Source organism: Ornithorhynchus anatinus, chromosome 4 (assembly GCF_004115215.2).
Source record: "Ornithorhynchus anatinus isolate Pmale09 chromosome 4, mOrnAna1.pri.v4, whole genome shotgun sequence".
NCBI lineage: Eukaryota > Metazoa > Chordata > Mammalia > Monotremata > Ornithorhynchidae > Ornithorhynchus > Ornithorhynchus anatinus.
In genome coordinates, this window is record NC_041731.1 from 1,937,320 (window position 1) to 1,951,656 (window position 14,337).

The window sequence follows — 14,337 nt, forward strand, 5'->3', positions numbered from 1 at the left end:
CAATCTGGCCTCGTGCTAGGATGGAGAGGGGAGAGCTACTCACCCACCCAGGGTTTGGGGTGGGAAGGCTCCGAACAAAAATGATTGGTTGACGTTCTGCCAGGGCTGAGGGTTATTTCAATGCTGAATAGTCATCATCCTCTCACCTCACGTGGGCCATTCGGAAAACACCAGACAGAGAACTGCCACCAGGGTGAGGCAGGGGCTGCTTATGCTGTTCATCTGCAGCAGGGGTGGGGTGATGGTGTCCCTTCCTTCCACCTCCTGTCCCTGGTGTCCCCAGACCCTCCACCTTCCCACCTCCCAGCCCCAGCTATACCCCAATTTGTCCAGGTCTTTACGTCATCTTAGCGTTTGTTTCATCTCTCTTCAGGTGTCTATCACCAGTCCCCCTCCCCTGATATATTTTTAGGTTGTAAGCTCCCTGAGGGACTGGGTCCATGTCGAACTCTGACCTGTGTTCTCTTTTCCGGTGCTTAGAGCGGGACTCTGCACAAAGTCACTTAACTTCTCTGTGCCTCAGTTGCTCATCTGTAAAATAGAGTCTAAGACCGTGAGCCCTGTGTGGGACAGCGACTGGGTCCAACTCAATTATCTTGGATCTATTCCAGCGCCTAGTATGGCGCCTGGCACATAGTAAACACTTAAATACCATTAAGAAATAAAAAACAACCCAGCAACACCAAAACCCCACAATAAGCACTTACTAAGTACTATTGCTATTACTATGATCAAAAATTATTTGTGATATTTGTTAAGAGCTTATTATTTACTAAGCATTGGGAAAGATGCGAGATAATCAGGTTGAACACAGACCCTGTACCACATGGGGTTCACAGTCAAAGAGGGAGGGAGAACAGGTATTGAATCTCCTCTTTGGAGTTGAAGAAACTGAGACAAAGAGAAGTTGCTCAAGGTCACAGAGGAGGCATGTCCTAGAACCAGGATTAGAACCCAGGCCCCCTGACTCCCAGGCCTGTGCCCTATCCACTAGACCCCACTGCTTCTCTTATGACCTGGTGAAGGGTTGCTGTGGCAGAACAAGGAGGCTGAGGGCCCCTCAGAACTGGCCCCTGGAACTTCCCTGCCCCCTTTTTTCTATTTAATGGTATTTGCTAAGTGCTTACTATATGTCAGGCACTGTACTAAGAGCTAGAGTAGATGCAAAATAATCCAGATTGGACACAGTCCCTGTCCCCTTAATCCTCATTTTACAGCTGAAGAAACTGAGGCACAGAGAAGTGAAGTGGATTGCCCAAGATCACACAGCAGACAAGTGGCAGAGCTGGGGTTAGAACCCTTGTCCTCTGGCTCCCAGGCCCATGCTCTGTCCACTAGGCCACACTGCTTCTTCTGAGCCCACCCCTGATCCGCTGAGGGAGAGGAGATGCAGGGCTCCACCACCCGTGTGTGCCCAGAAGCCTATTTTTTGAGGGGGGTGTACATGTGTGTGTCTAAGAATCTGTGCGTATGTGTTTGGAGTGCAAATACATGGTTGTCCGTGTGGGTGTGTGTCTTATTCAGCTATGTTTCTGCATGTGGGTGTGTGTCTCTGGTTATGTGTACACATGTCTCAGTGTGTCGATGTGCATCTTCAAAGGTCTGGGTGCATCCGTCTGCATGCATGAGTGAGTGTGCGTGTCTGTGTGTAAGCTTGCATGTGTGGGAGCATGTATCTGCAGGTGCATGTGCATGCTGTTTGTATGTGCATGTGTCTGTATGTGTGTGTGTGTGTGTGTGTGCATCTTTTCTTAATTGAGATTGTTTGTGCTAAGGAGTCTTTATCTCCCTGAAGCTATTCCATAACATGCTCCTGTTTGGAAGGGTAGACAGAACTGGGGAAGAAAAATTCTCCATTTAAATGCAAATGTTGACTTTTTCATTGGCTCTGAAGGGAAAGAATCTTCACCAGAAGCAGAACTAGTTTTATAAAAAAAATAGACCTAGGTCTGGGGAGGCTGGTAGAGCAGTCTGGCTCCCAGTGACCAACCGCCCTCCCCTTCACCTTCTCCACCCCTCCAGTCCCCGGATAGTGGCAAAGGAAGATGAGGCTGGACAGGAGATGATGAGCAGCAGGGAAGGGGAGAGGGATCAACGTGGAAATTTCCACATTCCTGCCTTCTGGCTGGGGCGAGGCCCAGGAGTAGGAGGCTGACCTATGAGAGTGGACGGCCCCCCTGCTTGTTACTGCCCCCACCCCGGGCTGGATATCATGACAGGAGGCAGAGGTAGTGAGGGTGGGAATGGAGGGAGATGGAGCCAGGCAGTGGCAGAGAGAAAGGGAGAAAGTTGGCAGGAACTAGTCAAACAATGATGGAGAGGAGATAGATCCTGTGTCATGACCAGAGTCCACAGATACATTCTAGAATAGAGAGATGGGGAGAGGAGGTGGCATATCTCCTTCTCCTTTCTGTCCCAGGGGGTGGGGCAGTCAGCCTCAGAAAGCAACCCACTAGGCCCCTACATCCATCACTTGGGCAACCCCACTTGGGCCACTGCAGATTGTGGAGAGATGGAGAGTGAGGACGACAAGACAGACGGTGACTGACAGGGCCGCAGTGATTGATACTTGGGCCCAGGGCCGCGCTGTCGGAGCGGGCTCCTCCCTCATTTGACCTTCAGTGTGGATGACAACATGCGTAATGATGCCATTACAACCTCACCAGTCAGAGCAGCAGCGGTGATGGAAGGAACGGCTACTGGCGATCCCTCCTGCCTCGTGGGCAGGCCCCAACTGCCCTGAGGCAAGTTACCCGGTTCCTCATGCTTCTTCCTCCTGGTATCTCACCACCTCCAACCACCCCTCGCCCCTCCCAACCTCGTTTGTACTCTGAGAGGCATATGAGCCACCCAGTGAAGGGACTTGCCCGAGGTCACGTCAAGTCTCAGTCCCCATTTTATAGATGAGGTAACTGAGGCAGAGAGAAGTTAGGTGACTTGCCCGAGGTCACGGAGCAGGCAAGTGGCGGAGCCGGGATTAGAACCCAGATATTCTGACTCCCAAACCTGGGCTCAATCCACTAGGTCACGCCCTCTCCTGATTGCCCCTGGCCCAGCTTGCCAGAGCCTCGCATGACCCCTCCCTATGGACGGCCCAGCAGGTCCATATCATTTTCCATGGCCTGTGTCGGTTGTGTGTCTGCAGCCGCAGTTCTGATTGAGTCCCTGTTGTACGCAGAGCTCTGGGCTTGAGGACATGCAGAAGAAATAAGGGATGTGATTCATATCCTGAAGGAGCTCACGGTCTTTTGAGGGAGACAGTGGACAGAAGCGGATAAACGGAAAATAGCTAGGATGAATGGGGATACATGATAAATATTAAGAAAAACAGGCAGGCCTCGATTTAAGATGAACGGCCCTGAGAATATTTTTAAATTTAAAACCCGTTGCAGCTTTATAACCCATCTGTTGCAACTTCACAGCGTAGGCTAGTGGATAAGGATGGATCTTGAAGTCAGAAGTGCTTGGGTTCTCTTCCCAGCTCTGCCACTTGTCTGCTGCATGACCTTGGGCAAGTCACTTAACTTCTCTCTGCCTCAGTTAGCTCATCTATAAAATGGGGATTAAGACTGTGAGCTCTCTATGGGACAGGGATTATGAGCACCCTGATTAACTTGTATCTATCCCTGCACCGGGTACGTAATTCCATTACCAAAAAAAAAAAAAAGGCCTCAGCAGTCTGCAGCAGGTTGTAGCCATTAGCCAGTCACCTCCCTTACCCTTTTGGACACAGTTTTGTGGAGTCCCCTTGCCAGGAGCTGGTAGCCCCTGGGCCTGGGCTTGTGGACAGACGAGATTGGTGGAGAGAGGGATTCTCTTGGAACTGTGCATCACCACCCAGTGCCAGCCAATTTAAGAGTCAAATGTCACCCATACTTTAACCTCTGCCCCTTCCAACCACCTGGGCCCTTAGTCCCACTGGGAACAGCCCAACCGACGCATTCTGAAGTGTCAGTGACCTAAGTTAGGTGATTTGCCTAAGGCCACATAGCAGACAAGTGACAGAGCTGGGATTAGAACCCATGGCCTTCTGACTTTCAGGCCCATGCTCTATCCACTACACCATGCTGCTTTCTATTGGCCTGCTTCATGACCTTGGGCAAGTCCCTCATTTCTCTATGCCTCAGTTCCCTCAACTGTAAAATAGAGATTAAATAGCTGCTCTCTCCCCGACTTCAGACTACTAACTTGTGCGGGACAGAAATTCTGTCCGATCTGATTATCTTCTACTTATCCCAATGCTTAGCACATAGCAAGTGCTTAATAAGAACCATCATTCTTGTGATCATCATGATCATTACTGTAATGTCCCCCTCATGCAGAGCTCATGCCGGCAAGGCCTGTCCTCTCGGTAGTGCGTTCCTTTCCACGGATGGCACAGATGGCCCAGATTTTTCCATTCCTGATAAGCGCAAAACTTTCCTTTCTGAGGGCTCTGACTTTGGCCCTCAGAACGGTCGGTTCTTGGAACTTCAAAGCTGTAATACCGTCTAGAAACAACACTCTGATCCCATGGGCCCAGTGCACCCACAACATACTGCAAGTAGCACACCCCCAAGCCCACCGATATCACCTGTGCCCACCACAGGTCAGCAGGGCAGCTTTTTCTGCTCATCCTGCGGCCGACTGAGGGCTGTGTCACCACCATGAGGGGCACTAGGCTGGCCCAGTGATCCCTCCGTTCAGGAACCCACGCCATACCCCAAGCCCCTGTTGGGGCTTCCGACAAAGAAATCACAGACTCCTCTGGCTGGAAAGATGCTCCAGAGGTCATCTTGTTCATAGCCCACCATCCACACACCCCTGTCCCGAACCACCCCAGCTCCTTGGTTCTTCAAGACCCTCAAAAGACTGTGAGCACCTTCAGTGCACAGATTACATCTTTTACTTCTTCTGGACCCATCTCAGGGAGAACCAGGAGGCAGGGGGCTTTGAGTCCTGACTGACAGCGGTGAGGGTGGAAGCTCAGAGAGAAACGGGGACCAAGCAGCGTGGCTCAGTGGAAAGAGTGTGGGCTTGGGAGTCAGAGGTCATGGGTTCTACTCCCGGCCCCGCCGCTTGTCAGAAGTGTGACTTCGTGCAAGTCACTTCACTTCTCTGGGCCTCAGTTACCTCATCTGTAAAATGGGGATTAAGACCTTGAGCCCCACGTGGGACCACCTCATCAGCTTGTAGCCCCCCCCAGAGCTTAGAACAGTGCTTTGCACATAGTAAGCGCTTAATAAATACCACCATTATTATTAACCCTGGGGACACAAGCCAGACACAGAATTGGAACCCAGTCCTCCTCACCCCACCTTCCCGTCCCTGGGACTCCCGTCGGGGGGACCTGATCATCACTGAGCTTAGGACGAGAAAACAATTTCGAGTGGGCTTGGGAGAGAGACGATGTCAAAGCCAAACCTAATCATAGGCTACCTCTCCGGTTCCCATGGCAACGGCTCCGGTGACAGCATCATCTCGGAATAAACTCAGGTTGGGCCCCAGCTGTCAAAAGCCACGCTATTTGGGGGCCGGTCACCTTGGCGACGCAGGTGTTTGGGAAGATGACAGTGTGGGAGGGGGCAGATGTCACTCCCGGGTACGAGAGGTCTAGAGAGGTACCAGCTCCCCCTCCAAGCCCCCAGCCAGGCTTCTCGGCAAACACAGAGATACCGGCAGGTTTGGGGATGGGGTGGAGGGCATGGGAGAAGTCCAGTGGCAGAGGATGGTGAAACTAAAACAGCACTTAAAGGAGCAGAGCAAACTTTGGGGGCCGAGAGCCCCTCGGCATGAAAACCAACTAACGTCCCTTAGTCATTTATTTATGCTCTGCTTCGGCACCTAGGTAGAAACACTTGTTCAATTATTTATTTTCACGACTAGCTGTAAATATTTTGCAGTCTGCATCTATTAGAGGGTAAGCTCTTTAATATCATTATTGATAAAAATAATTATGGTATATGTTAAGTGCTTACTATGTGCCAGGCACCGTAGTAAGTGCTGGGGTGGTTACGAGCAAATCGGTTGACACAGTCCCTACGCGATGTAGGGCTCACAGTTTCGATCTCCATTTTACAGATGAAGTAACTGAGGCACAGAGAAGTTAAGTGACTTGCCTAAGGTCACATGGCAGACAAGTGGCAGAGCCACCATTAGAACCCGTGTCCTTTTGACTTCCAGGCCTGTGCTCTATCCACTAGGTCAGTGACATTATTTGAACGTCTACTCTGTGCATTCATTTATTCAGTCATATTTACTGAGCTCTTACTGCGTGCAGAGCACTGAACTAAGCGCTTGGAAAGTGCAATTCAGCAACAGATAGAGACCATCCCTACCCGACAACGGGCTCACTGTCTAGAAGACCCTGAGCATTGAATTAGGCATCTGGCAACGGGAGTAAAAAGCCGCGGTTTCTGCTCTATAGACGTTTACAATCCATCTCGATGACCGAGCACTTATCTCTATAGGCATCTATCCATTTTTCCTTTTCCTTCCTTATGTATTTTATTTTAGTGTCCATCTCTTGACCAAAGTCACCCAGAACGTGGAGGCTGAGCATGGACCTGGTGGTTGGTCGGCTGTACTGTACTCTCCCAAGTGCCTAGCACAGTGTTCTGCATCCAGTAAGCACTCAATAAAAGCCACTGATTGATTGGTCACCATCTTTTGGCTAAGGTGGGGCCCTGGCAGTGAAAGAACCTCTGGGCTTTGGCCCCCACAGTGAGGCGAGATCTGGGATCTCTCTGGCAGGAGACTACCCTTCCGGCCAGCGGCCCCCAATGAGCACCTGCAGGAAACACCTTGCTATAAGACACACCCTGCCCTAAACTCAGTCGGGGGCGGGAGGGCAACTTTTCTTGCACGATTAGGCTAACTGCATAACTAGGACCGAATGTGGGGCAAGATGTGGGGAGCCCAGTGCCAAAATGGCCGAAATGGGACAAGGTTCCATGGAGGATCACCTTCAGGCAAACTCACATTGGATTTCAGTCGCAGAGACGTGATATAATAATTAGGGTTTTTTTAAGCACTTACTATGTGCCAAGCACCTTACTCACCACTGAAGTAGATATAAAGTAATTGGGTTGGACACAGTCCCTGTCCTACATAAGGCTCACAACCTTATTGGTAGGGAGAACAGTTATCAGATCCCCATTTTACATTTAAGGAAACTGAGGCACAGAGAAATTTAAGTAACTTGCCCAAGGTCGCACGGCAGGCAAGTGATGGAGCTGGATTTAGAACCTTGAACCTTTGAGTCCTAGACTGGGCTCTTTCTACTGGCCCACACTGCTTCCCTGAATGGATTTATCAGTTTCTGTAGGGGGAACTAAAGCTCACAGTTACCAACTGGAAACAGTGAACTGTATGCAGTTACACATCACTTAACAGTGCTAATGAACGGATACAATGTTCTGGGTACAGAAACAACACAGACTGCCCAAGCTCTAGAGGCAGAACCAGACGGCCTCGAACTGCCCCCTTGGACTGCATCATTTGTGGTGAAACACCTTCCCCTCGGCCTCTTTTCCCCAGGGAAGCTGGCTGGCCTGTCGGGATCGTTGTAAGCACAGGGATGTTCAGGATGTTATTCTGCAGTTGTGGTCAGAAAGAGTTGGGGTCAGAAAGACCACGTGGCTCAGAAGGAAGAGAACGTCGCTCGCCGCTGAGTCTCGGAGATCGGCCTCGATGGGACCAGTCCTCTTAGAGCAGTACAGGCCAGCTCGGGGCTCCGCTCTCCTCCTTAACCCGGCCTTCCCAGCCCCGGCGACTACGAGCCTGCGCCCGGCGGGTCCCTCCCCACCGCCGGCCGACCCGGCCAGGCCGAGACGCATTCAGAGATGAAGCCGGCATTCTCCGGCTCCACTCAATCACGCCTCTGTGCTCTGGCCTCATTTGCATCTCATTAAGGGAATGAAAAGAGTCAATTAACCAGACCCACCGTCAACACAGGTCGAAAGGAAAGAGCGGGAAGAATTCTTCTGCCTTCCCCCTCTCCAAAAGAACTTGAAATCAGAGGCTGATGGGAGGCCCCGGGTGGGGAAAGGGGATCCCACCACCCTCTTCCTTCGAGGTCGACAGAGTTGGGTGGCTGAAGGAAGGCAGGAGTGCTGGGGAAGGAGATGGCCTGGGCCAACAGCTGGGAGCCCAGCAGAGATCTCCAGAGGACACCCGAGGCTCTCTGAACTGGCGTCTATTCCACTGCCTCCGACACGATTCCCCCCTGAACCTGCCTGGCCGGGCCAGCCTCTCTCTCCCAAACAGACTGGCCTCGGGAGAAGGAGCCTCCACAATATCTCTGGCTCTCCCATTTTGACCTTCAAGAGGGATTTCTTCCTTCGGTCTGACCTGAACTCCCCATGCCGTCAGCCGAGTCCTCTCCCAGTGGATCCGGATCTGCCTGGTGTGGCTGGGAGAGGCAGTGAGGGGAAAGTGCAGGGCCAGTAATGAGAATAATAATAATCTGTGGTATTCGTTAAGCACTTACTACGTGCCAAGCGCTGTACTGAGGCTGAGGCAGATACAAGGTCGTCAGGTCGGACACAGTCCCCGCACCACATGGGACTCACAGTTCTAGTGGGAGGGAAAACGGAAGAGGAAACTGAGGGACCGAGAAGTGAAGTGACCTGCCCAAGGTCACGCAGCAGACAAGTGTTGGAGTCGGGAATAGGACACAGGTCCTGCGACTCTATGGCCTACGCTCTTTCCACTAGGCTATGCTGCTTCTCAATATCCAGAGTCTCAGCCCAGGGTCCCTAAGTTCAGTCAATTCTGTACCTGAGGCCTGCAAATGGAAGGAGAAGGAGAAGGAGTAATTATTTTTATGTCTGTCTTCCCCATCTGATGGAAAACTCCCTGAATCCATCTTTACTAAACTGTACTTCCCAATCGCTCAGTACAGTGATCTGCACACAGAAAGCAATCAAGTCGATTGTATTTTTTGAGCGCTGACTGTGTACAGATGCTGCATTAAGTGCTTGGGAGAATACAATCTAAGCACTTGGTAGATACCGTGCTTGATCATTCCAAGCTATCAAAGCACTTCGCACTGCACACCACACTAAGTGGAGAGCCTGGGAGTTGGCACACAGGCCGACAACCTTCCTGGTACCCATAGCTCCAGAGCCGAGCCAAGCCAAACCAAGCCAAGCAGGCAGTGATTGGCGCCACGTATTTTGTGTCTGTGTCCCGTGCTGCCGGTCGGATGCTCGGGGCCTCCGAGGCTGCTGGCTGGAGGAGGCATGGAAGGAACCCAGGTCTGGGAGTCATGAGGTCTGAGTTAATGTTGGTATTCGTTAAGCGCCTACTATGTGCCGAGCACTTTTCTAAGCGCTGGGGTAGACACAGGGGAATCAGGTTGTCCCACGTGGGGCTCACAGTCTTAATCCCCATTTTACAGATGAGGTAACTGAGGCACAGAGAAGTTAAGTGACTTGCCCACACTTGCCTAGCCTGCTGGGCGACCTTCAGTGGGTCCCTTCACCTCTCTGTGCCCCTCTGTAAAATGGGGGTGGATAATGAGCCTCTGCCTCTCTCACAGAGGCTTCGGGAAGGGAGGGGAGGATAACTGATGAGAAAGGTGCAGTGGAAAAATTGCAACCCTCTGTATATTTGGAGTATTATTACCTGGCCTTCAAGAGATGTTTCTTAATAGTAGTAGTAATGCTCTGCCTTTGTTGAGCACAGGGAAAAAACCCAAAGAAGTGCCTGAATCACTCTCTTCCCCATCCAGCCTCAAACCTGACCAGTAGCGCAAGGTGGTCAGCCAAGTGGCCTCTGTTTGCCTTTTTGGCTCCCAGAGACCGGAGGTCCGGCTTAGGTCCCCGGCAGGAGCTGCCTGACAGCAGCTACCCCTCGGGGACCACACCAGCCCCGGGAGCCTCCGGTCCTGAAACTGAAGGGGAGGCAGGGTGATGTTTTCACCCCCTGGGGCAGACTGGCCGGCAGCAGGACTCTGGTACTGGGCCTGGCTCAGTCCAGATTCCACAGGGCACCCGTGTTGCCAACAAACAGCTCTCTGGTGTCCAGCACACTGTCCAGGACCCCCCCCCCCACTCATGGGCTGAACAAACCCCCGGAGAATCTGGGCTTAGGCAGCTGGATGGGAGGGAGACGAGCAATGGAAGGAAGACTGAAGTGGCTACTTCCGGTGAGCCACAATGCCACTCCCTGCACAGACACACACACACACACACCCATCCGTCATGTCTATGAACCGGAATCTGGCCCTGGGATCTCCCCCTACTCCAAAACCAGCCCCCCCAAGCATTTGGAGTTCCCTCTCCGACTTCTGCCTCCCTTCCAGCACAGGGTCACAGAAGCAACTCACCAGGTTCAACTTTACAAACCCTTAGAAAAGTAAACACGAGCGGGCACAAGCACACACACACACACACACACAGCACAGTACTCTGCACCCCAGGGCTGACTTTCTTATTATCCTACATACAGTTCATGCAATAAAGTCCTTTAATTAAAACATGAATATTTAAAATGACTCACAAGAGCGGCAGCCCTGTCTCACCAGAGGCAGAGAAGAATACAGAGCAGGAAGAGAGAGATAGAGAGAGAAACAAAGAAAAAAATAAATAAGAAACCCGAGAACCAAACCCCCTCGAGCAGCAAAACTTAAGACAACAGAATGGGTGTGTTCGGGCCGACAAGCCGTCAGTGATTCAATTGTGGAAAGAGTGGCTTTTCCCCGCTGACGTCGGATGCCACTTGCAGGGGGCGATGGGGGAAATGGGGAGAGGGAGGTTAAGATGATGAAAGCTTTAATTAAAATTGGGTAGTGATTTGAGCTGGCTGTCTGCTGTGGCTGTTAGAATGTGAGTCCCTCTACAGAGAGAGACCTACCCATGGGTTTGTATCTCTGCTTGTGTGTGCATGTTTTCATTAAAAAATAATGATGGTGGTGATGGTGACGATAACAGTGGTGGTATTTGTTAACCGCCTACTATTTGCCCAGCACTGTGCTAGGGTAGTTACAAGATGATCAGACCAGACACAGTCACTCTCCCACATGGGGCTCACAGAGCTGAAAAGGGAAGGAGTACAGGTATTTTTCCCCATTTACTGATGAGAAAACTGAGTCACAGAGAAATGAATTACCAAAGGTTATAAACCAGGCAAGGGCAGAGATAGGATCAGAACACAGGTCTAGACCCCCAAAACTCGAGGCCCACAGTCTTTCTACTAGGTCACACGTCTTCAATGACTTTCCCAAGGTCACACAGCAAATCAGTGGTCGAACCGGGAAGAGAGTATGGCTTTCTTCTCCCTTCCTGTTTCCTTCTCCCCCAGACCTTCAGCTCACACACCGCCTCCCCTCTAGCCTGATCATCTTCCTCAATGGTTCTGACTCCCAAGAGAGACTCGAGAGTCCCTCCCACCCCCACTAACCCAGTCAACATTCTCTGGGGTCTCTCCCCCCACCCTGGCAAACTATTGGAGGCTCACACAAATCGCTAATCGGCAGGTACCACCCCAAGCCAACCTGATAGAGCCTTGAACTTTCCATGATGCTTCCCGAAGACTGAGCATCCCCCAGAGATACATTGTTCGTCTCTTGGGGAGGGGGAGGAAATGGGCCTCAGCAGCCTCGGAAGGAGGCAGAAGTATAAGTAGAGAAGCAGCGTGGCTTAGTGGAAAGAGCATGGGCTTGGGAGTCAGAGGACATGGGTTTTAATCCTGGATCCGCCACTTGCCTGCTGTGTGACCTTGGGAAGCCACTTAACTTCTCTGTGTCTCAGTTACCTCGTCTGGAAAATGGGGATTAAGACAGTGAGCCCCACGAGGGACAACCTGATTACCTGGTATCTACCTTAGAGTTTAGAACAGTGTTTGGCACATAGTAAGCACTGATTAAATACCATTATCATCATCATCATCATTATTATTATTAGAACTACTGGGTGATTCCCAGAGTCTGGCCCGTTGTCCCTGAATGAATGGTCTTTTTTTCTTTTAATGGTATTTGCTAAGTGCATACTATGTGTCTAGAGGTGTTCTAAGCTCTGGGATAGATAGAAATTTATCATCAGGTTGGTCACCGTCCCTGTCCCACATGGGGCTCACAGTTTAAGTAGGATGGAGAGAGAGAGATTGAATCCCCATTTTACAGATGAGGAAGCTGAGGAACAGAGAACTTAAGTGACTTGCCCAAGGTCACCCAGCGATTGGTAGAGCAGGATTAGAACCCACATCCTCTAACTCCCAGGCCTGCGCTTTCTCCACGAGAACATATTGCTTCACAGGAGGGTAGTTTCCCTCTTTCAGGGTGGACCCCAGGAGTCAGTGAGCTGAGAAGCAGACAGCCCCTTTAAGAACTCTGGCTCCTACTCTCTTCTCAGCTTTAATTTGCTGTGCGGCCTGATCCAAGACACTTAACCTCTCTGTGACACCATTTGCTCATTGTGAGTAGCAGTATCTATTCCTCCCACGGATGGAGAACCAAGAGCCGAACTGCCTTCCTCCCCCTTAGAGGCTCTCCCTGGTACACCACGAATTTTGGATGCCCCTTCCAGGGTAAAAAGAAGGAAAAGTTGCGGGTGGAAAAAGCCCAGGCTTGGGAGTCAAGAGACTCGGCTTCTAATCCTGACTCTCCGTTTGCCAGCTGTGTGACCTTGGACAACTCACAACTTCTTTGGGCTTCAGTCTCCTCATCTATAAAATGGGGATTCGATTTCTGTTCTTCCTCCCTTTTAGACTGTATGTCCATTATCCTCTCTCAATCCTGGTGCTTGGCATTGAGTAAGCACTTAATAGCATTATCATCATTATTATTATGATGAAAGTTAGAAGAGGAGATTGAATCAGCAACCCTGCAGGTTACGAGTCCAAATCTAGCCTCCATCACTGGCTTGCTGTGTGACTTCGGGACAGGTGCTTTCCCTCTCTGGTCCTGAGAATAAAACTAAGCTACGGCATGGCCAGTTGTGAGGCGAAGCTGAAAAACGGGGATTGTCCAGCTGCAAAGCTCAGCAGCTGTGCCCGGAGTCAGAGATTCGGATCCCCGGGCAGGACACTGGTGCTTTTATGAGGGAAAGGGATCGGCTCACGTGGACCGGAGCAGTGAGAATAAACATCGGCCCCCAGAGAGATCAGGCTGTAGGGCTCACGAGACACTTTTCTCTCTATTGCCTAGGCCCTGCACTTCCGGGAGACTGGGGTGACCCGAGGCAATCTGGGGGCAGGAGGTAGCTGACAGGTCTAGGGCTGTTTGACAAGCACTTGTCAGTCTGGGTTAGGGTGTGGCTCTTGAGCACCCTCAGGAGGAAAGTGGCAGACTCTCATCATCCACTCACACCCGTCCCCCCCTTCGTTTCCCAAGCCCGTGAACCCACCTCCCCACTTCTGGGTGCTGGACCCACCAGGGGCTTCTCTGATGGAGAGGACAAGAGGACAGGACCCAAGGGAAGAAATTTATTTGCTGTCACCGATACACGAGCCCACAGGTACGCATGACGCACACACACACATCATACATCCACACACCCCTTCCCACCTGCTCTCGGAGGCAGCAAAGCCCCTCACGTTTATCACATGAGGGGGAGCCTATGTCATCCCTGCAGACTAAAATCTGACCCACTCCAGATCACCCACCTCCTGTTCCAACCACCCGAGGTGCCCAACCTGGGACGGGCATCCTTCCCCTTCGTACTGTCTTGGCCATAAGCCCCCCGGGTTCCGGGTCCCTCAGCCTCCAGCTGAAACTCCTGCTATTTCATGGACCGCCCAAAAACTCCCCGGCCATCGGGTCCTGCCTCTGCTTGCCCCTGAGACCCACGTTTTCCCTCCCCACTACCGTGGCCCAGGCTATCTGACCCCAGTGGTGGGAGTTGAAGTCAGTCAGTCCATCTATCCCGGTCTTCCCTGGCTCATCTCATCCCTGAGTTTCTAGAACTGGGCTGGGTCCCGGAACAACCCTCAGAGAACTGGCCTACCTCCTCCTCCTCTCCCTTTTCCTGGTCTGGCTGAATCTGCCGTTGGTTTGAGCTCACTCGGACCACTCCCACTCTCCAGCAGTTGACCCCTCCCCAGGGGCACGGCTGGGCTTTGGGACGCCTTGTGGGTTGGGAGGGGTTCATCTCCAAGCCTACCTGCACCAGTCTCTCCTTTTCTCCTTCCATTCTCTCTGATCCCAGGATCTTCCCACCATCCCTCTGATCCCAGAATCCCCCTCGCCCCATTGACCTGATCCCCGGATCCCCCTCCACCAACACCCTGATCCCAAGACCTGCCCCCTCACCTTCACCATTGCTCTGATCCCAGGATTCCCCTCCACCATCATCCCGATCCCGGTATCCCCCCTCATTGTTCTGCACTCAGAATCCCTCTCTCCCTTGCTCTGAT

The 14,337-nt window shown here is 51.8% G+C and overlaps 1 protein-coding gene across 13 annotated transcripts in view; it reads right to left on the minus strand.

The window, feature by feature from the left end:
* Positions 1-14,337, minus strand: part of ADGRB1 (adhesion G protein-coupled receptor B1) — a 122,246-nt gene that overhangs the window by 81,810 nt on the left and 26,099 nt on the right. The window lies entirely within an intron of this gene.